Here is a 22377-nt window from a genome sequence, read left to right as displayed (position 1 = left end):
CTTGAGGGACCCCCGCTATTTACCTCTCTCCATTCTGAAAACTGACCATTTATTCCTACCCTTTGTTTCCTGTCTTTTAACAGTTACTGATCCATGAGAGGACCTTCCCTCTTATCCCATGACTGCCTACTTTGTTGAAGAGCCTTTGGTGAGGGATCTTGACACAGGCTTACTGAAAGTCCAAGTACACTATAGCCACTGGATCTCTAGTCTATATGTTTTTGACCCCCTCAAAGAATTCTTATAGATTGTTGAGGCACGATTTCCTTTTACAAAAGCTGAATTGACTTGATCCCAACATATCATGTTCATCCATATGTCTGATAATTCTGTTCTATTCTGTAGTTTCAATTAGTATGCCTGGTACTGAAGTTAAGCTTAGCAGCCTGTAATTGCTGGGATCGCCTCTGGTGCCTTTTTTAAAAATTGGCATTACATTAGCTATCCACCAGTCATCTGGAATAGAGGCTGGATTTAAGTGATAAGATATGTATCATACCACAGTTAGTAATTCTGCAATTTTATATTTGAGTTCCTTCAGAATTCTTGGTTGAATACCATCTGGTCCTGGTGACTTATTACTGTTTAACTTATCAATTTGTTCCTAAACCTCCTCTATTGACACCTGTAATTGGGCATTGTAGGTTATGATTATACACATTAGTCAGATAAATTTAGTGCACTCTTGTTAATGTCTTTGTTTTTAGAAGGTTACAGTTTGGCATGAGGTTGTGGGGAATCTTCTTCTACCTAACTAGCTGAAAAAGTAAAACATGTGGCTGCAGACAGCAGGTGAATCCTGCGACCTGACTGCAAGCCCATTGATGTCAATTCAAAGACTCCCTTTAACTTCATTAGGGTTTGGACTGGGGTAGTTTTACAGATATAATGCTTTCTTTGGTTAAACAGAGTCTCTTCTAATACTTTTTAAAGGGTTCAGCTTAGCCCTGGTCTACACTGGGGGGGGGGGGGCGGGAATCGATCTAAGTTATGCAACTTCAGCTACGTGAATAAAGTAGCTGAAGTCGACGTACTGTGGTGTCTTCACCGTGGTGAGTTGCCTGCTGCCACTCCCCCGTCAACTACCTGCACCTCTCATGGTGCTGGAGTACAGGAGATGACAGGAGAGCGCTTGGGGGTCAATTTATCGTGTCTAGACTTGACGCGATGTGATCCCCGCTGGATTGATCGCTGCCCACCGATCCGGCGGGTAGTGAAGACATACCCTTAGTTCTGTTACGTCAGGTGTCAGATTTCCCTGATATAGTGTCAGTTTCTAGCAGAGAATGCATGAAGACCACAAGCATCAAAGATTTGAAATTCCTCCCTGTTTCACCTTTGGTAATAGTGGTGTCATCCTAGTTCCTAGTGGATATTTGTCCACATCTAAAAATCAACACACAGTTTGTCATGACTGAAAGCCTCAGCTCAAGACTAGAATAGCAGAGATGTTGTATAGTGAGGTAATTATTCATAATGCATGGCAAAGCTTGTGTGGAGAAGCTTGCTCAGTGCCTAGCTCCATTCAGAGCAACCAGACCACAAAGTCAATCAAGCACTAGATTAATCCAAAGTCTTAAATTAACTGATTCAAAAGAAATTATTTACTAATTTTAAAAAAAGTTAGGTTTTAAATTTATGGAACACGATGACCTAGAATTGTGGAAACCCTATTTACTATGTGTACAACAAAATTTTTGCTTGTTGGGATACTTTCATTAGAAATACATCACATTTTTGTGACAGTCCTTGGGAGATTACAGTAAAATTATTCCTAGAGCACTCATTAGGACATACAAACTATGTAATGCAAAATTATGTAGCAGTTCTCAATTCCTTAAAGGTTAAGTAAAGGGATTAAAATCTATCAGTATGGCTCTTTCTTTCAAGGGAACAGGCATCTGATTCCATTTCACATATAAATGTTTTCAATTATCAAAATTGTGTGTAAAGGTGCTATTATTGTAATACCTGTTGAATGGCAAGACACTCAGTCTTTTCTAAGCATTCTAATAGTTGAACTTGTCCTAGTTTTCTTCCATTCACCATCTGCCAGCTTTCCTTAAGCCGTGCTGTCTAATAATTAAGGGCATGGTTGGCACTGGATAGAATTTATTAACCTTGGTTTTATCTGTAGCTTGGCTAAAGTTAGATTTTTTTTTTATGTCCTTGATTAGCTTGCTGTGTAGAGTTTGTGTTTAGACGCAAGCAGGATATAAAATGGCATTGCACTAATACTATGCTGGGTGTTAAGATGAGGGTCTAAATTCAGCTATGCTTCACAACTACTCGCAGATGTTTCAGAAACATATCTAAATTGTTCCCTTAAAATAAATATGTAGTTTTTTAAAATGTACTTGCAGGTTTAGCTTTTACATGGTTAAATTCCTGCTGGACACGATATAATCAAGAAACATACAAAAAAGTTCGGTTAATCAAAGGCTTTGAGGCTACATAGATCCAGCCCCTCTTTGGAATTAGGTATACGTTTCCACATCATATAGTTTCTTCCAAATATTTAAGGCTAATAAACAGTGTATAATCTCAACCTTTGTTATTAGCAGTTAGTCTCACTTCTGTATAAAGATATTGCATCTCTCCTAGTTTCTAAATTCTTCTTTCATACAATATTTTAATGCCTCCTTGAAATTAACTAGTATCATTTTTCCTACTCCATTTATAAGATTGTGTATAATGATTAGGGCACGACAGTTGTTTAACACTGTAGTGTTTCATGATTAGTCCTACCCACTCTGTTGAAGTTCTGAGGAGGATTGGTCTTATGGTTAAGGTACTGGACAGAGGCGCGAGCGACCTGAGTTCTGTTCCTTGCTCTGCCACAGGCTTCCTGTGTAATCCTGGGCAAGTCACTTAGGGCAAGAGTTTCCAAAGTGATTTTAAGGTGTTTCAATTTTTTGTTTACCAACTTGTGATACTGTAATGAAGGCCTGATTTTTCAGAGGGGTGAGTGTTCAGCACTTACTTTAAGGGAGCCTGCTTTTCAGACTCTTCTGCAGAGCACCCAAAAATAAAGGTACCCATGGTACACAGATTGCCTGGCTTAAAATGAAAGTACCCAGGATAACCAGTCACTTTAGAAAATCTTGACTTTGCAATCTTTGTGTACCTCAATTTCCCATTGTTAAAAGTGAGTAATATTTCTTTTAATAGAATCATAGGACTGTAAGGGACCTCGAGAGGTCATCTAGTCCAGTTATCTTTGTCTTGCCTATTTAGATAGTCCCTGCTGTGAAGAAACAATCTCACACTTTGTGGCCTTTATTAGACTAGGATTTAAAGATGTTATGTTAGCTAACATGTTCTAACTAACATGTTTTAAAACTCTAAAGTAGACATGTATTGCATACTTTAACATGCTATGCTGGGGGAATTAAATCTAGGCTTCCCCGTAGGCTTTAATTCCACCAGTTCAGTACATGTTAAAGGCAACGTGCCTTGTCTATAGTAGACGTAAACCTTGTTAGGAAAAACATGTTTTCTCTGCTTTTGGATTAATCCATTGTGGAGGTGAACCTATGATCTCCATGTGGTTACTCTTAAAGATCACTCTTAAAGAAACTCCAGCTACAGGCGTGATAAATGCAGTAGCCTATTTGATTAGAGCTGCGGTTTTCCATAGGGTCTGTGAGTCACGTCCGCGGCCGCTGGCCCTCTGATCAGCTCCTGCTCCTCCCTCCCAGTGCCTCCTGCACACCATGGAACAGCTGTTCAGGAGGCACTGGTGGGGAGAGGGAGGAGTGGGGAGTGGTGTGGAAAGTGGCAGGGAAGAGGAGGGGCAGGGGTGGGGTGGGAAGAGGTGGGGGTGGGACGTTGGGGGAGGGTTGGAGTGGGGGCAGGGCCTGGGGTTGAGTGGGGGTTTAGCACCCCTGAGGAAAATTAGAAGCTGGCTTGGGAGTCCGTTAAACATTTTTCAATAAAAATGGGGGTCCTTGGGTTGCTAAAGATTGAGAGCCGTTGGATTAGAGCAATGAATGCACAGGCAACCAGTTTATTTCCAGGTGTATTAAAAGGTGTTGTGTTTGATCGGTAAAGCCTTGTGTGGTAGGTGCCTGGCACTGTGGGATAGCCCCTCTCTTCATGATCTTGTGAACAGTTCCTAGATTTGAATTCCACTCGCAGCATCTGTCTGGGTTTCCATTCCTAGTTTAGATGGGCAGGGTGGACTGCTGGAATGGAGCCGAAAGAGGTTTCATATGGCCCCTGTGCTGGGCTAAATCCTGGGAGCTGGGGAATGCTGGCCAAACTGCACCCCTCTCCCACAGAAGGCCAAGGGGTGCCTTCAGGGGAGGAGCTACCTATTGTCCCTTAGTGAGTGTCTCCCTCCCTTGCTGCTGGGATAGGCCCCCTTTCACCACAGGATCCATCAATTTCCACCACCTGTTGATGCAGGTGAATGGCATTTCTGATCCCTATCTCTTGTGACTTTTTCAACCTCTTGAATGTAGTTTCTTTTACGTATTACTGTTAACTTCTTGCACTTCCTTGTTCATCTCTATTGGTTCTACATTCTTAATATGTTGTTGTTTGGTAGATGGCATATATAAAGTTGGGCATAGTTAATTTTATTTCAGCAGTTTTGTTTTTTCCTCTTAATCCCATTTAAATTTTACTTCGCTACCCCTAGATTCCTCATATCTCTGTACTAGACTTTTGCATCGTTTCCCCCACCCTTCCTTACAGATTTATGTTGCTCTTTAGGCACACCTTCCTTATTTCAATTTGGTTTCATTTCAAGTCAAGAATTGCTCTTCTTTTGTGGGTGTTTTTGTCTTTTTTACCTTGTTACAGTGTGTGTGCATGGAATTGATGCCTTCATCGTGGCCACTGGATTAGAAGGTTTTTTTTGCTCAAGGACAAAGGGTGGCATTGAACTGCAGAGTGATTCTCTACACCCTAGTACAGACAATTTGGTATAGTAATTTCGGAGGAGTTAAACTCTGTAGTTCATGTTTTGAAATCTTAAAATAAAAAAAGTTATCATTTTTCATTGTTTTCATTTCTTCCTCTTCCACTGACACTCAGACAGCCATATGTTGGTATAAGATTTACAGGCTGTTGTGTAGTTTCATTATGCTTTGCTTTTCTGAACTACCTTTAATTACTGTCCAGTATTAATGTAAGGATTAGCCTACTGACTGTGGAGATTGAGCTGCCCTTACTTGTGGGGGCAGAGTTTGATGCCTGACATCTTTATTAATATAACAACTACCAATGTAGTTATAGCAAATGTGTGTTGGTTAGAAATAAACTATGGAAACTGTTTTAAAAATCTGATGGTCTCTAAGGTGCCACAAGGACTTCTCGTTGTTTTTGCTTTAAAAAGAGTAAGTTGAAATGGAGGGTTATTCATAACTGTCTTGTTTTTTCAAGTCATTGACTATATCTATGTATTCTGCGACCACCTTGGTCATAGGAGAGTCATTTCATTATGGTTCGATGAGTGGCGTTCTTATCCCAGTGGTGCTCATCTCCTTTCTGGGCTTTAAATCATTATGTACCTAAATATTAAGTTGAAGTGAACGAGTTTAGTAAGGAATGGTATATAGCCATTGTCGCGTATATAATATCTTAAAAGGAAAACTGGAATGATAGTTACCGTATTTCTTTGGTTTGCTAAATATTCACTAATTAGGACTATATCTTTAAAAAACCCATTCTGTTTTTGGGAACAATTGTTTCAGTATTTTCGTAACACTGTGCAGCCTCTCAATTGGAACTTGCATTTTACTGATACTTCCCAGCAGGAATCCCATTCTCCAAACGGTTTGAGACAATTAAATTGTTGCTTGGCATTTGAATGCATGTAAATTAGTGTAAGGCAACTTTATATTCAGCGTAGTTAAAAATATTTGGTCTACAAAATACTAGTAACTGTCTTAGAAACCGCTTTAAGTGTCTCTCATGTTCCGAGGCTGATTTGCATTTCCTGTCTCACATTATCAAGATGACAGCTTCCTGTTTGTTAAATTACTCTTAAATTTAAGACCGCTTTCTTCTTCATAAATGGACTATTTGATTACATTTTATATTACATTTTTCTTTACCTTTAGAAAGATACTGTTAACGCAGTCTAGTCAGTTTAAAAAAAAATGTGTTAAGCTCGTTCAGATATTTTACCTGGCTCTCCCAACCTCTCCCCATCAATATTTGTCTTTATTGTCACTCTCCTATGTTTTTAAAAGCACGTGGTGTTGTTTTCTTCCCTTGATGTATGGTGAAAGCCCCACAGACACCAGGGAATCTGACTATATATAATGCACAAAGTAAAAAAACTGGAGAAAAATAGATCCCTCTCCCACTCATCTCATTCAATTGTAGAAATCTGTGTTGTTTTTAATATAATGGATGAAAAGATTCTGATGGGAAAGCGAAGTTTTGTTGTTGATGGCACCCCTTTAAGTGGTTGTTCAGGTCCATTACTTGCAGAAACATATGAATGCATTTGGTAGATCTTGAGGAAGATGGAGACAGATGTTACTAATCCTTTTGAACCAGTGATTAGGTTAGATGAGCTTAATTTCTTTCTTTGTTAAAACAAGATGAATAGGAAATGTCATCAAGGCTTAGTCAGAAGACATAACTAAAACCAAAAGAACAACTTTACATACCTGTAAATATCAGCACTCCAGTTTGTTTGCAGCAGTTTGTCTTCTAAACCAGTATCTCCTTTTTAAAGGTTCTTACTGTCCTGAAATATAATAGCTGTGTCAAATTATATTCAGAGTACACCAATATTTGTCTGCATATAGTAGATTTTTGTAAATTGGTCTGCACAGCCGTCTTTGGTATTTGACGATGTTTTTAATCTAATTTGCAAAGACAACTGAAAGAGCTTGAAAAATTGAGCAGATATCAACTAACCAGAGGTGGATACAAAAGTTGAGGGTGGGTTTAAGGCTAAGTCTCAATTGCAACATGCTTGTGAAAAGCCCAACAACTGTGGGCAGATAGGCAGGGAGAGAGTGAGGGGATTTCTTCCAGTGTGCTTTTCCTGCCCCCCACGTGAGAATTCTTTCTTTCATATCTTTCTCTGCCTAGTAGGTTTCTTGTTAAATGTGAAATTCCTGCAAAGTATTGGAAGGGATGGAGCTTTCTGTCCCTTCTACTCCTCGAGAGCTTGCTGGCTGATGTCAGGTTGCTGGTCCTCCCCACTGTACTTTTCCCCCAGCCCTCTTTTTTTCGGCCTTCTTCCATTATAAGTAACTCCACTGCTTGTCTCTATTGTTGCTCATACAATAGCTTTTCCAAAAAGCAGCCAACTGAAATTGTCATAATCCTTGACAGATTCAAAGCTACCCTCACAGGATTCTGAATAGCAGCTGTGAAACTGATTTGAGACTTGCTATTTTCATGCTACAGCTGTTTTGCAAAGCTGGGAGTGGCAGCAGAGGGCCTGGAGCTGTCTGCAAAATCAGGCAAGGCTATTAGTTCCCATTTGGATTATCATCTTCACATCTATAAGTGCTAGGGTGATAGTGATCTTCTTAAGGCATGGAGAGCTTGCATTTAACACTCAGTTGTGTAATATTTAAGTATAAATAAATTAACACAAATAGGAAGCTTTACTGTGTAATAATCCAGAAAAGGACTAGATGAGACGAGTGTGTGAATATAAATGTAACAAACTTTTTTCAAGTTAAACTAACCAAGAATTATAGCGTGAACGTGGCTGGTTCACTGTACCATCTAAAAGTCCCTGCTTTCTTGTGCTGTTGAATGGGAGCTACAATTTCTGAGTCTCTCTCTGCATTGTTAGACAGGAACTGTTGGTAGGAGACATAGAGAAGAGGATGACCAGCTCCTTAAGCACCTGTCTGTAACATGTAGGAAAAAATGGTGTGATGTCATGGGGGACCTCTATCTGAGTGATGAATGCTGGAGGTCTCAGGCTGGCAGTACTAAAACTTATTTGTAATTTCTAAATATTCTAGATGATAATTTCCTCACCCAAAAAGTGTTGCATCCAACACAGGGGAGTTTCTATGTTAGACCTGAATACTAGCTTTAGGGAATATAAAGGGAATTTCAATTTTTGCTATAGATTCATAGATACTAAGATCAGAAGGGACCATTATGATCATCTAGTCTGACCTCTTGCACAACGCAGGCCACAGAATCTCACCCACCCACTCCTGTGAAAAACCTCTCACCTATGTCTGAGCTATTGAAGTCCTCAAATCGTGGTTTAAAGACCTCAAGGAGCAGAGAATCTTCCAGCAAGTGACCCGTGCCCCATGCTACAGAGGAAGGCGAAAAACCTCCAGGGCCTCTTCCAATCTGCCCTGGAGGAAAATTCCTTCCCGACCCCAAATATGGCGATCAGCTAAACCCTGAGCATATGGGCAAGATTCACCTGCCAGATACTATAGAAAATTCTTTCCTGGGTAACTCAGATTCCACCCCATCTAACATCCCATCACAGGCCATTAGGCCTATTTACCATGAATATTTAATTACCAAAATCACGTTGTCCCATCATACCATCTCCTCCATAAACTTATCGAGTTTAATCTTAAAGCCAGATAGATCTTTTGCCCCCACTGCTTCCCTTGGAAGGCTATTCCAAAACTTCACTCCTCTAATGGTTAGAAACCTTCATCTAATTTCAAGTCTAAACTTCCTGGTGGCCAGTTCATATTCATTTGTTCTTGTGTCCACATTGATACTGAGCTTAAATAATTCCTCTCCCTCTCTGGTATTTATCCCTCTGATATATTTATAGAGAGCAATCATATCTCCCCTCAACCTTCTTTTAGTTAGGCTAAACAAGCCAAGCTCCTTGAGTCTCCTTTCATAAGACAAGTTTTCCATTCCTCGGATCATCCTAGTTGCCCTTCTCTGTACCTGTTCCAGTTTGAATTCATCTTTCTTAAACATGGGAGACCAGAACTGCACACAGTATTCCGGGTGAGGTCTCACCAATGTCTTGCATAATGGTACTAAAACCTCCTTATCCCTACTGGAAATACCTCTCCTGCGAGTGGAGGTTGGTTCTGCTTAGTAGCCAGGCAAGGAACAGCTGGCTAGTGGATAGACCCTGTGCTGCTCTTACCTGGTGCAAGTATTTAGATATCCTATGACTGTACTGAAAGCAGGGAAAAGATTCAGTTTTAATATAAGCAGCTGGGAATGCCCTACAAAACCAGGACATTTAAAACTGGCACATTATGTCATTCGAGGCTCTTTTGATATTTCATGTTATCAGGATGGTAAAAAGTATTTTGTTGTCAGTACACTGTAGCAAAACATACTTCCTGTAGGATGATAAATGACATTTTTATTACTGTATGACACTGGTAAATAAAGTCAGTTGTTCTAGGATTATTTTTAAAAAAAAATATTCTATAATGGGATTTTATTTAGATGTGAGAGATTAAATCATGTTACTTTATACATTGCTCATGTGTCTGTTGGAAGCATTGCTACTTTGAATGAAAGGATTTGCTAGAGGGTAAAAAATTTCCTTCCGTGGTTACTGAAAATATTAAGGTTTATCTTCTGTAGTAAAATTTCAGTGTTTGTAAAAATTACATGCAATTGACTGTATTTTCTACTATTTTTACTACATACATCTTGCTTCCTCACTGTTTTATCAGAACAGAGGTCTTTCAGGTCTTCCAAACAGATGTGTACATTGTAGGCTTTCATATTTGTAATGGCTTTGCTGCCTGTCTCTCTGGAGTTGCTAAACGTGCTTTTGAGCTGTTTTAATGCTACCAAGTGTCACAGTTTGGAATTTCAGAAAGAGAAGGGCAGGCAAAAGTTAGACATACATGTGCTGAAACAGTTTGGAATCTGGATGACATTTTTAAATTTGGATTTGTGATTTTGAAAGAAAATCTTTTTTCATGCAAGAGGAAAAAAGAAATAAATAGTCCAGGACTTACCCTATTTTGCAGATATTGAGCTAATGTGCATCCTAGATAATTCATGTGGTAGTTTTGCTGAATTACTTTACAGTATGGAAATTCCACAGTAGAAGGGAAAACTTCTCTTAGAGTTGCTTAAAATGTTGATCTGACTTTTTGCTGCATGTTGGGTTGTGTCTCAGTGATTATGGGTTGGGACATGTTTGAGTTCTTTCATCCTTGATTATTGCTAGATGCAGCTCTACACATAGGCATCAGTGTTGGAAGACACAAGTGGGACTGATGCTGTTCTCAAGTAGGCGTCTGGGGCCCCCTGCGGGGGCCATGAACAGGTTTCAGGGGACCTACCAAGCAGGGGGCCCAGGGTAGAAAGCTAAAGCTGAAGCCACAGCCCTGAGCCCTGCCACCCAGGGCTGAAGCCGACGCCTGAGCACTGTAGCTTCGCGGGAGCCCCTTTGGCATGAGGCCCCAGGCAATTGCCCTGCTTGCTACCCCCTGACACCAGCCCTGGCTTTTATATGCAGAAAATCAGTTACTGTGGCATAGGTGGGCTGTGGGGTTTTTATAGCATTTTGGGAGGGGGAGGGGGCTCAGAAAGAAAAAGGTTGAGAACCCCTGCTGTACATCATATTTTGAGATGGAGAATGCTTAGACAAAACAGTATTGTTCAGATTGATGTGATACCCTTTTATTACCTTTTGAAATATCCTGACTTATTGCTCAGCATTACTATTTATATTAGGCCCATGAGTCCTTTTAAGCACTTAAATAGGAAATATGCTAACACTATTACAATGAACATGTTTAGCCACCATTTAAAAACTGATTTACCAGTAGTTACCATACTTAATCTTGAGTGAATCTTAGATGTCACTTTGTGGCAACCTGAGGCAAGTATTGAGTTTTTATGGTTACCAATCCATGTCTATCTTGTGTTGAGTAAGGTGGATGTTGGCCCAGTCAAAAGAGCCCAGTCATAATGCTACTATATAAATCCATGGTGCACCCTCATCTTGAATACTGTGTCCACTTCTCGTCGCCCAATTTCCAAAAGGATATAGTGGAACTTGAAAAGGTTCCAGAGAAGGGCAACAAAAATGATCAAGGGTATGGAATGGTTTCCATACGAGGAGAAACTTAAGATTCGGGCTGTTCAGTTTAGAAAAGAGACCGCTATGAGGAGGATATGATAGAGGTCTCTAAAGTCATGAATGATGTGGGGAAAAGTGAATTGAGAAGTGTTATTTACCCCTTCCCACAATAAAACCCCCCCCAGAGGTCTCCCAATGAAATTAGTAGGCAGCAGACAAACAAGAGCAAATACTTTCTCACACAATGCACATTTAACTAATGGAACTCATTGCCATGGGTAGTTGTTATGACCAAAAGTGTAATGGGGTTTAACCCCTCCCCCCCTCACAAATGAGTTAATGGAGGATATGTCCCTCAATGGTTGTTAGCCAAGATAGTCAGGGATGCAGTCCCATGCTTGGGGTGACCCATAACCTCTGTCAGAAACCGGGAGGGAAAGATAGGTGTGGATCACTCCAACTGCATTGTTCAGTACACTCACACTGAAGGTCTGGTACAGGCCACTGTCAGAAACATGATACTGGGCTAGATGGGCCATTAATTTGACCCAGTATGGCAGTTCTTATATTCTAGTGAGAGATTCCATTCCTGTTGATGTCTGTGGGATTTGGATCAGACCCATAATCCATCTTTTTCTATCTTTTTAAATATAGTTTTATTTTGTAGTGAATTTGGGTGCTCGTGAAAGATGCAGTTGTCCCTATAACACACTGCTACTGTTCCTCTTCCTTATTTTCAAGGGATCACTTCTAACCATGAGTAGTTCAATGATCATTCAAGTCCTTGACTACTCTGAGATGCAGCAAGAATTCCATTTGTGATAATTGTATTGTGATGTAGATGAGTGGTTTTCAAACTGTGGCTCACGACCCAGTACTGGGTTGCGGAATGTAAGGCACTGGGTCGTGGCAGCTCTGGTCAGCACTGCTGACCAGGCCTTTAAAAGTCCCATCGGCGGTGCTGCCTGGCTAATGCAGGCTAGTCCCTACCTGTTCTGTGCTGCACCCCAGAAGTGGCCAGCTGCTGGTCTGGCTCCTAGGTGGGGGTTGGGGCGGCAAGGGACTCCATGTGCTGCCCCTGCCCCGAGCACCGCACTCCCATTGGCCGGGAACTGGGGGGTGGTGGTGCCTGTGGGCGAGAGCCGCACGGAGCCATGTGCGCGTATATTAATCTTACTTATAATATTTGTATTATGTGTTATAAGGTCATATTTTATGTGTTTGCTCTTTAACTGTAAAAGTGTTTGCTAAAACTGTAAAAGCCCACAGTCAGGAGAGAAGCATTACCAAGTGTGAAATAGTAGTTTATCACAAGAAGTGTCATCTTCTGCCCAACAAAAGAAGGTGGTTGTTGTACATCAGTGGACAAACAACTTTGTTGATTGTTTTTCCCAGACCGCCAAAAAGGGGATGGGCACAAACACTCATCACCTCACATCTTGATCTCTGGCACAAGGGAGTAAAAATCCCTGTCAAGAAGAAATTGTCATCACTATGCTGCTTGGAATTTGAAGAGGGCAATATTTCTAAGCATAAGCAAAGGGTCTACAAACTGCTTAGCTTGAGTTAGCCTTAAAGAACATATAGAACGTGTACATTACAGCAACTTCTATTACTTCTTGGAACCTGAGACTGTAACTCGTGTGTATGTGTTTATTTTCTTTAACCTTGTAAATAACTCTCTTGTTTCCTTTTCTTAGTTATTTAGTTTATTACAGGATTGGCTACAAGCGTTGCCTTTCGTGTGTGATCTGAGGTGCAGTTGACCTGGGAAAGTGCCTGGTCATTTGGGACTGGGAGTAACCTGAATATTTTTGTGATAGATGGTCCTTTTCACCAAAAATCACAAAGGCAGGCTTGTCAGGGTGGCAAGATAGACTGGAGTTCCCAAGGGGACTGTCTGTGACTCCATCATAAGGCTGTTATAGTGCTTGAGGAGTTCACACTTGATACTTGATTGGTGAAATCTAATTATAGAACACACAATTTGGGTTTATGCCCTGTTTCTTAACAGTCTGTCCTGAGTTGGCAGTCATGCTCGTGAACTACTCTAGACAGCTTGACAGAGGGGGATTTCCCTTCCCCTGGGATTTGTGCCTTTTTTGAGCCCTTGATTCAATGTATTAATCAGCAATTTCAGCAGCCTCCTAAACTGTGGGAGGTATTTTTTGTCAGATGGAAAAAGTAGAATTATTTTTCCTCCTTGGCTTCTTTCACATACAGCAACCATAGGTATCACTTGTAATAATAGTAAGCTAAAAAATCTGGTTTATTTTTTTTTTAAAGTTGGCCGTATCCCTTTTGAAGATAACTTCATTACATATAATATTGACAGTTACTCTTTGGAAGTTTCACCCAGGATTTCAGGTTTTCTGTCTCATCATTACCATGGCAAATCTCAAGGGGAAGTAGCTTCCTTGCAGATCAAGCGCTACCGGATGAATCTCTAGCTAGGTCTTAAGTCTTTAAGACTGACTGGCTGGATATTCAGATTACGTCCATCATTGGTGCTGTTATCATGTCGCCGTATTTTTGGGTGCCCATGTGATTGCTGGCCATGTAGTGACATTCCTTGGTAAACATGCTTTGTAATTTGTTGGTCTTCCATCCTAATAAGCTGTCCAAGAAAGCTGATGGAACCAAAACAGTGCTGATAGAGGTGGTTTCTGGGTTTGGCTACAAATGTCATTGCTGATTATGTCCTTCCACTTTCTCCTCTACTAGAAAATACAGTCCTATAAAAAGTATTCAGTTTTTCGTATTATGTTAAAGGACTTTCCGAAAATGCTGTATTGTGGTTCTGAACTTCTACCACTAGATGTTACCTTTTATAATGCGTGTTCTCTGTGAATTTAAACTATACAATAGTTATCCCAGCCAAGATATTTAGTGATATAAAATATAGCTCCTATAGCTTTGAATTAATTTCTAGGTTTAAAAAAGGTTTTAATACAAGTATATTTGTATCAAAATATTTAATATTGGACTACTTAAAAGGAAAAAAGTGAGTTTGGGGTCATCCTATTCCAATCAACTTGTGTACTGCTGGTGAGTGAGAATGGGTTACCATGGAATGATGTATGCTACTTGTATGGTAATGACTACATTATTGATATAAGTTTCCACTAGCAATACTGTAGTTCATTATTTCTAAGAGTTAGAAGCAGTTGGATGCGTGTGGTGATAATAAATGCTAAGACTCACAAAAAGTGCATCTCCCAGCCGTGAATACTTTATGAATATTTTTAGCATACTAATAAAATTGTTCATGCCTTTCTTTGCCTGAGAGAATTGCTTCTTCCATTGCACATCGGTAGTCTTAATGTGATTGGATGTAGGCTCTCTGATGATAAACCAGGATGCTTCTCAGGAGTTTAGCAGGTTTATTCGTGCTTACAGCAATTCTAAAACCTTTGCAGTTACCCTGTCATACTTTTAACCAGCTGAATCCCTGATCAGGTAGGAGAAAATATGGAAAGAGCAAAGCTAGAAACCTTTGGAAATAATTAAGACCTTTAATCAATTGTACTCAGTAACTGTGGTGTAAAAGTCAGGCATATATGCTGCTGTGTGGTGTTCATTTTGTTAGGGAAGCCCAGTGAAGTGCACTTCAGAACTATTTTTTATTTGGACACTTAATCATGTATTGATATCTTTCTCTTGGAAGCTACTTACAAAATTTAAGTGTTCAGTGCTAAGAAAGTTCTAGCCATCTTTAATAAATGGACTGGTCAAAGCAGAGAACAAATGCAGGTCTTGATGGATGTTGTCTATGAAAATGAATTAAACGAAAAGATTTAGAAAAGCCTTTCTACCCATCACCATTAATATTTTAAATGTTTATTCTGTAGCCTGAATATCCAGAGATATAACCATAATGAGTCTTTGAAATGCCTGAAAGTAACACACAAACAGTACTCCTTGCTATTCGATTTTGCTGAGTCAGCAGAAGTAAATGAAAGTGCATAGAATAAACTCAGGAGTATAACTCAAGGGGTAGCCCTGAAGTCTTTAGAATTTCTCTATGCATTTATACTATACTTAGCATCATAGTAGCAGTATCTGGCCCAGGCCGGGGAAGCCAGTGATCCAACCAGTGGATCATGTGCCACCTGAGGCATGTTGCACATACACTAAGAAGAAGCGCCTAATAAGGTTATCATTTCTACGCTAGAAAGGTCCATACATTAATTTCTTCCCTCTTTCCCCTGAACCATCCAGGGCATTTAGAAAAGAAGTAATTTTAGCTTCCCTTAGGCCTTCAAAGATCTGATTCCAGGAGGTGTTGCAAAATATATCCAGATACATGGTGTAGGAGAATACGAATTACTATGGAACAACAGTAAAGACAAATCTAGGCAAGCAATAAAAGAACCAAAGCATAATGCTTGTACTGAGGTGGAGGAAGAAATGTGAGGAGAGGGAAGAAAGGAGGATCAGAGAGCTGGAATTTTAAACTGTGTTCCAGATTATACAGAATGTGTCTCCTACTGTATCAATAATTGGGTTGGAGATATAGTAGTGGTGGCTATAGTGGAGATTTGAGAAGCAAGGGAAGTCCCAAACTGCCTTAAAAATTATGAAATTAGAAAAAAAACTGGAGTTCTTTTCATTTGGTTTCTGGGTGTTAGGGCAAACTTGGGTCATATCTCCCCAAATATAAGGGCTAGAACCCTCTTTTCCCCAAAGTGAAAGATGAGATTCTCACATAATCACTTATCTCCAGCAACTGCAGGTTTAAACTAAGATGCCAAAGATCTCAAAAGTTGAGTCACTGAGTCATCCTGAAGCATTTTTTTTTAATTTCTGTTATCCAGAATGTCAAGTTTGGCTTATTGCCTGTATTTGTAAAGATACTGAGTGCTGTTTCAAGTATGAATGATCTGTTCAAATGTCACAATCTAAGCCATGCACATGCACCAGATTTTAAGTGAAGACAATAAGTGACTCTCCCAGTTGCTGTATCAGGTGTTGCCTACAAAACTGCTCAGGAACAATTTGTATAACATTTTCAAAATTGATCTAAATTGCAAGAATATAGTGTGCTGTGATGATTCTGGAATGCCAACCCCAATACTCATCGAAATGATCTTTTGCACATGTTCTTTCTATGAGACTGTGGTGGGGTGGACTAGTCCCAGAGCACTTCTAGTGGAGACCTCAGGGTCCTGCTACACCCAGTCCCAGAGAGAAACAGAAGAGAAGTCCTCCAAGTGGCTTAGAGTGGCTGCAGGAATGGCCAATCAGGGGCCAGGAGGGCCATATAAAAAGGAGCAGCAGAGCCAGTCAGTCAGTTGATGCTTGGAGCTGGCTGGCAGAAAGAGCAGCAGGATCATGGACAGCTCATTGTAGGCAGGGACTGGGGGAGCAAGAGAGCACCTGACTGGGTGCTGGGACTGAGTAAGGACTGAGCCCTGGGAGGGCTGCAGGAAGATAATGTCTCCAGGGAAGAAGCCCTGGGGGTATGGCCCCATACCAGGGCCAGAACTACTTAAAGACTGAGTCAAGGGAGAGCTAGAGACACACCAAGCGAAGGGTACCTAGATAGGCTCTTGGTGGACTGTATACCTTGTAAGGGGTGTCTTCTGATTCACATATAGACTGTGTGAGAGACTCCACCACCGACTCGGGTCACCAGAACTGAAAGACTGCAGACACACCTGACCAGAAGGGGGTGCTTGCAAGAGGTGGATGCAGTGCCATTATAATGAGACACCTTTGTCCCTATGTTGTCAGCAATTGTTCAATTTATTTGGCATCCTCTGTAGACCAGGGTAATTTATTTTATGAGATGAACAGCATCATAGATAGCTTGCTGATGTGTGTCTGTAAAAGTGGTCTGTATGTCTGTCTTTGCTCAAGTCTAGAGGATATTTTTTTTCCACCTTTCCCTCCCCACCTCTCTAACAATCATGAATATGTAAATAAAAATGAAATGCTAGTTGGTGGTACAAAGGAGGGGGAATGGGGGCAGGGGTGTATGTGTGTTGTGTAAGTGGTGTTATTGAGCAAAGGTCTGCAGATTAGGTTTGAAGGTTGCCTTTTAGAGATCTGAATGAAGGAGGTGTATATGAAATGTGATGTTGACAACAAAGCAATAGGCTTCTTTTATATCAAAGGGTGGGATTATCCTCTCTATCTGTACTGTATGAAGTACATAGGACCAATGAGGTGTGTTCTGTTTTCCCCAGAGTATTTACAACTTGTGACTGGTTGCTCTTTCGATATCACAATTCCAATTGCAACCCAGTTTTTAAATTGCCCACCACATAGGAAGAACACCTGTAAGCACAGTATATGCAGTTGCAGCCTCTTGTTCTCCTACAAAAGAGCCAACTTGTGCCATCCACTTATTTATGAGAGTTTTATGTCTGTAAAACTCTTTGAAGATGAAAAATGTTATATTATTGCTATGTAGTAGGATTAGGCTGGGTCATTGCCAGAGGTGTATAATAATAATTAAATTGCAATACAATGACTACCTATTTTATGTCCTAAATAATGCCCCAGAAGAAGGACTATAGTCTTCTCCCAACTGGCCACAATAATTTGCAGCTGTTTTCAGAAATAGAAAGAACAATTAGCCACCCTAAGTTTTAGACTCTGAGAAGTATACCCAGAAAGTGTTGCATACTATGGAATACTCTGATGAAACAGCATACAGTAGTCCATAGCAAAGGCTGTGATGAGAGGAGAGATATGTAGTATTGCATGTAACTTCTTCTGCATCGCTCTGTGTCCAGGATATTTTTTAAAGTGGAGTTTTAAAGTCAAATAAAACAGTGTTTTTTAAGTCTTAAAAGTGGGAACTCATCAGAGATATTACATTTCTGTTCTGCTTCCAAGCCCATTTTATGTTAATGGAAGTTATGGATCAATATCTGACTCAGAGGACTGGACTACTTATAGAAGGACACAACTTAGAGAAAAAAAATGAAAAGAAGCAATATTGCAAAAATTGATGGTTACAAGAATCAAGCTTAGTGATATTATTAAAGGTATAAGTAGATTCTGTTTTGCAAGTGGACATGTGATCTAGTGATTAAATCGGAGGACTGGGAGTTGGAAATTGTGAGGATTTTTTTCTGCATCTGCTGTCTAAGTGTATTTTAACTTCTGTGTGCCTCTATTTTTTTGATTTTTAAAATGGATATAATACTTGTCCACTTACAATGTAGTGAAGCTAAAATGACATTTGTAAAGCCCTTTCGTCTTCTGTAGCGACTGTCTTCTAAAAATCTTGAAGTTATACTTAATATTATGATTTTTGTAGAGTGCTTTTGGAGAGGACAAGGACCTTGTAAGTAATGTAATAATATTAATAATCTCTTTATAAAAGCCTTCCCTTTATTTCTTGAGGATAGTGGATATGTTTATTAACACAGCTGGGAAATTTGAGCGGCTTTCTAAATGTTCTATTAGGGTTGACTGCAAAACTAAAACGTAAAAATGCAAGGACCTTGAAATACCTTTCTCTGAGGCTATTATGTATTGGCCTTGGTCTCTTATGCATAGTTGTCAACATATTGCATTTCTGACTACTATGTCTTTTCTGTGTTCAAATCTTCCTGATAAGTTAGTCTTGTCTTTTGTGGAGAAGGAAAATTATAAAACCCCACAGTTGGATACAGTACTAGCTGTATTTTGATGGAGAACACTTGGACTCCAAGAGTTCACAGATGAGTTTGAAGGCAAGAAAACCCTGAACTATGATACAGATTCTTATGACAGGTTTCAGAGTAACAGCCGTGTTAGTCTGTATTCGCAAAAAGAAAAGGAGTACTTGTGGCACCTTAGAAACTAACCAATTTATTTGAGCATGAGCTTTCGTGAGCTACAGCTCACTTCATCGGATGCATACCGTGGAAACTGCAGCAGACTTTATATATACACAGAGAACATGAAACAATACCCCCTCCCACTCCATTGTCCTGCTGGTAATAGCTTATCTAAAGTGATCATCAGGTTGGGCCATTTCCAGCACAAATCCAGGTTTTCTCACCCTCCACCCCCCCACACAAATTCACTCTCCTGCTGGTGATAGCCCATCCAAAGTGACAACTCTTTACACAATGTGCATGATAATCAAGTTGGGCCATTTCCTGCACAAATCCAGGTTTTCTCACATCCCCCCCACCCCCATACACACACAAACTCACTCTCCTGCTGGTAATAGCTCATCCAAACTGACCACTCTCCAAGTTTAAATCCAAGTTAAACCAGAACATCTGGGGGAGGGGGGTAGGAAAAAACAAGAGGAAATAGGCTACCTTGCATAATGACTTAGCCACTCCCAGTCTCTATTTAAGCCTAAATTAATAGTATCCAATTTGCAAATGAATTCCAATTCAGCAGTTTCTCGCTGGAGTCTGGATTTGAAGTTTTTTTGTTTTAAGATAGCGACCTTCATGTCTGTGATTGCGTGACCAGAGAGATTGAAGTGTTCTCCGACTGGTTTATGAATGTTATAATTCTTGACATCTGATTTGTGTCTATTAATTCTTTTACGTAGAGACTGTCCAGTTTGACCAATGTACATGGCAGAGGGGCATTGCTGGCACATGATGGCATATATCACATTGGTGGATGTGCAGGTGAACGAGCCTCTGATAGTGTCTATGTTATTAGGCCCTGTGATGGTGTCCCCTGAATAGATATGTGGGCACAATTGGCAACGGGCTTTGTTGCAGGGATAAGTTCCTGGGTTAGTGGTTCTGTTGTGTGGTATGTGGTTGTTGGTGAGTATTTGCTTCAGGTTGCGGGGCTGTCTGTAGGCAAGGGCTGGCCTGTCTCCCAAGATTTGTGAGAGTGTTGGGTCATCCTTTAGGATAGGTTGTAGATCCTTAATAATGCGTTGGAGGGGTTTTAGTTGGGGGCTGAAGGTGACGGCTAGTGGTGTTCTGTTATTTTCTTTGTTAGGCCTGTCCTGTAGTAGGTAACTTCTGGGAACTCTTCTGGCTCTATCAATCTGTTTCTTTACTTCTGCAGGTGGGTATTGTAGTTGTAAGAAAGCTTGACAGAGATCTTGTAGGTGTTTGTCTCTGTCTCTGGTCACGCAATCACAGACATGAAGGTCGCTATCTTAAAACAAAAAAACTTCAAATCCAGACTCCAGCGAGAAACTGCTGAATTGGAATTCATTTGCAAATTGGATACTATTAATTTAGGCTTAAATAGAGACTGGGAGTGGCTAAGTCATTATGCAAGGTAGCCTATTTCCTCTTGTTTTTTCCTACCCCCCTCCCCCAGATGTTCTGGTTTAACTTGGATTTAAACTTGGAGAGTGGTCAGTTTGGATGAGCTATTACCAGCAGGAGAGTGAGTTTGTGTGTGTATGGGGGTGGGGGGGATGTGAGAAAACCTGGATTTGTGCAGGAAATGGCCCAACTTGATTATCATGCACATTGTGTAAAGAGTTGTCACTTTGGATGGGCTATCACCAGCAGGAGAGTGAATTTGTGTGGGGGGGTGGAGGGTGAGAAAACCTGGATTTGTGCTGGAAATGTCCTAACCTGATGATCACTTTAGATAAGCTATTACCAGCAGGACAGTGGGGTGGGAGGAGGTATTGTTTCATATTCTCTGTGTATATATAAAGTCTGCTGCAGTTTCCACGGTATGCATCCGATGAAGTGAGCTGTAGCTCACGAAAGCTCATGCTCAAATAAATTGGTTAGTCTCTAAGGTGCCACAAGTACTCCTTTTCTTTTTACAGATTCTTATGTCCTTTCCAATTTACTTTATTGGAAGAATGAATTACTTTGAGAAAAAGGTGACTTTGTGATTAAGGCATTGTGAGATAACTGGCTCCATGGATACGGGGAAAGTTGTGGACATGATATACCTTGACTTTAGCAAAGCTTTTAATACGATCTCCCACAGTATTCTTGCCAGCAAGTTAAAGAAGTATGGATATGTTGACAACTACGCATAAGAGACCAAGGCCAATACATAATAGCCTCAGAGAAAGGTATTTCAAGGTCCTTGCATTTTTACATTTTAGTTTTGCAGTCAACCCTAATAGAACATTTAGAAAGCCGCTCAAATTTCCCAGCCGTGTTAATAAACATTAACTACAAGGTGGATACAAAGCTGGCTAGATTGTTGGGCTCAATGGGTAGTGATCAACAGCTCGATGTCTAGTTGGCAGCCGGTATCAAGCAAAGTGCCCCAGGGATCAGTCCTGGGGCTGGTTTTGTTCAATATCTTTATTAATGATCTGGATGATGGGTTGGATTGCACCCTCAGCAAGTTGGCAGATGACATGGAACTGGGGGAAGAGGTAGATACGCTGGAGAGTAGGGATAGGGTCCAGAGTGACCTAGACAAATTGGAGGATTGGGCCAAAAGAAATCTGATGAGGTTCAACAAGGACAAGTCCTGCACCTAGGACAGAAGAATCCCTGCTACAGGCTGGGGACCTACTGGCTAAGCGGCAGTTCTTCAGAAAAGGACCTGGGGATTACAGTGGACGAGAAGCTGGACATAAGTGAACAGTGTGCCCTTGCTGCTAAGAAGCCTAACAGCATATTGGGCTGCATTAGTAGGAGCATTGCCAGCAGATTGAGGGAAGTGATTATTCCCCTCTCTTCAGCACTGGTGAGGCCACATCTGGAGTATTGCATCAGTTTTGGGCCCCCCACTGCAGAAATGATGTGGACAAATTGAAGAGAGTCCAGTGGAGGGCAACAAAAATGATTAGGGGTCTCGGGCTCATAATTTATGAGGAGAGGCTGAGGGAACTGGGCTTATTTAGTCTGCAGAAGAGAAGAGTGAGGGGGGATTTGATAGCAGCCTTCAGTTACCTGAAGGGGGGTTCCAAAGAGGATGGAGCCAAGCTGTTCTCAGTGGTGGCAGATGACAGAACAAGGAGCATTGGTCTCAAGTTGCAGTAAGGGAGGTCTAGGTTGGATATTAGGAAAAATTGTTTCACTAGGAGGGTGGTGAAGCACTGGAATGGGTTACCGAGGGAGGTGGGGGACTCTCCATCCTTAGAGGTTTTTAAGGCCCGGCTTGACAAAGCCCTGGTTGGTGTGATTTAGTTGGGGATTGGTCCTGCTTTGAGCAGGGAGTTGGACTAGATGACCTCCTGAGTTCTCCTCCAACCCTAATTTTCTATGATTCTCTGGACTGGCACTTGAGAGACTTGGGTTCATTTCCTGATTCTTTCATAGACTGGCTGTGTGACCTTAGTCAAGTCAGTTAATCTCTGCCTCAATTCCCCACCTGTAAAATGGTATAATACTTCCTTTCTCCTATTATTTGGGAGAACATATGGAGGGACAAGACAGGAAAGGAACAGGGAAAAGCCTGCTCAATGGCATGCTTCTCCCACATCATTTTCCCTTTTACTTTCTGAAATCCTCTCTGTAGGTATTTAATGGCGTCAGGGCTCA

General features: G+C 40.8%; 1 protein-coding gene across 10 annotated transcripts in view; it reads left to right on the top strand.

Moving 5' to 3' along the window:
- Positions 1-22377, top strand: part of JAKMIP1 (janus kinase and microtubule interacting protein 1) — a 257217-nt gene that overhangs the window by 15798 nt on the left and 219042 nt on the right. The window contains exon 3 of one of the 10 annotated variants that reach the window (XM_048848915.2): positions 84-148. The exons of the other annotated variants lie outside the window; for them this stretch is intronic. The gene's annotated coding sequence lies outside the window, so the exon portion shown is untranslated. The remainder of the gene's footprint in view (positions 1-83; positions 149-22377) is intronic. 10 annotated transcript variants of the gene reach the window in all.

Source organism: Caretta caretta, chromosome 4 (genome assembly GCF_965140235.1).
Source record: "Caretta caretta isolate rCarCar2 chromosome 4, rCarCar1.hap1, whole genome shotgun sequence".
Classification (NCBI taxonomy): domain Eukaryota; kingdom Metazoa; phylum Chordata; order Testudines; family Cheloniidae; genus Caretta; species Caretta caretta.
Note: the sequence above shows the minus strand (reverse complement) of the source record. Positions and strands in the feature narration are given on the sequence as shown.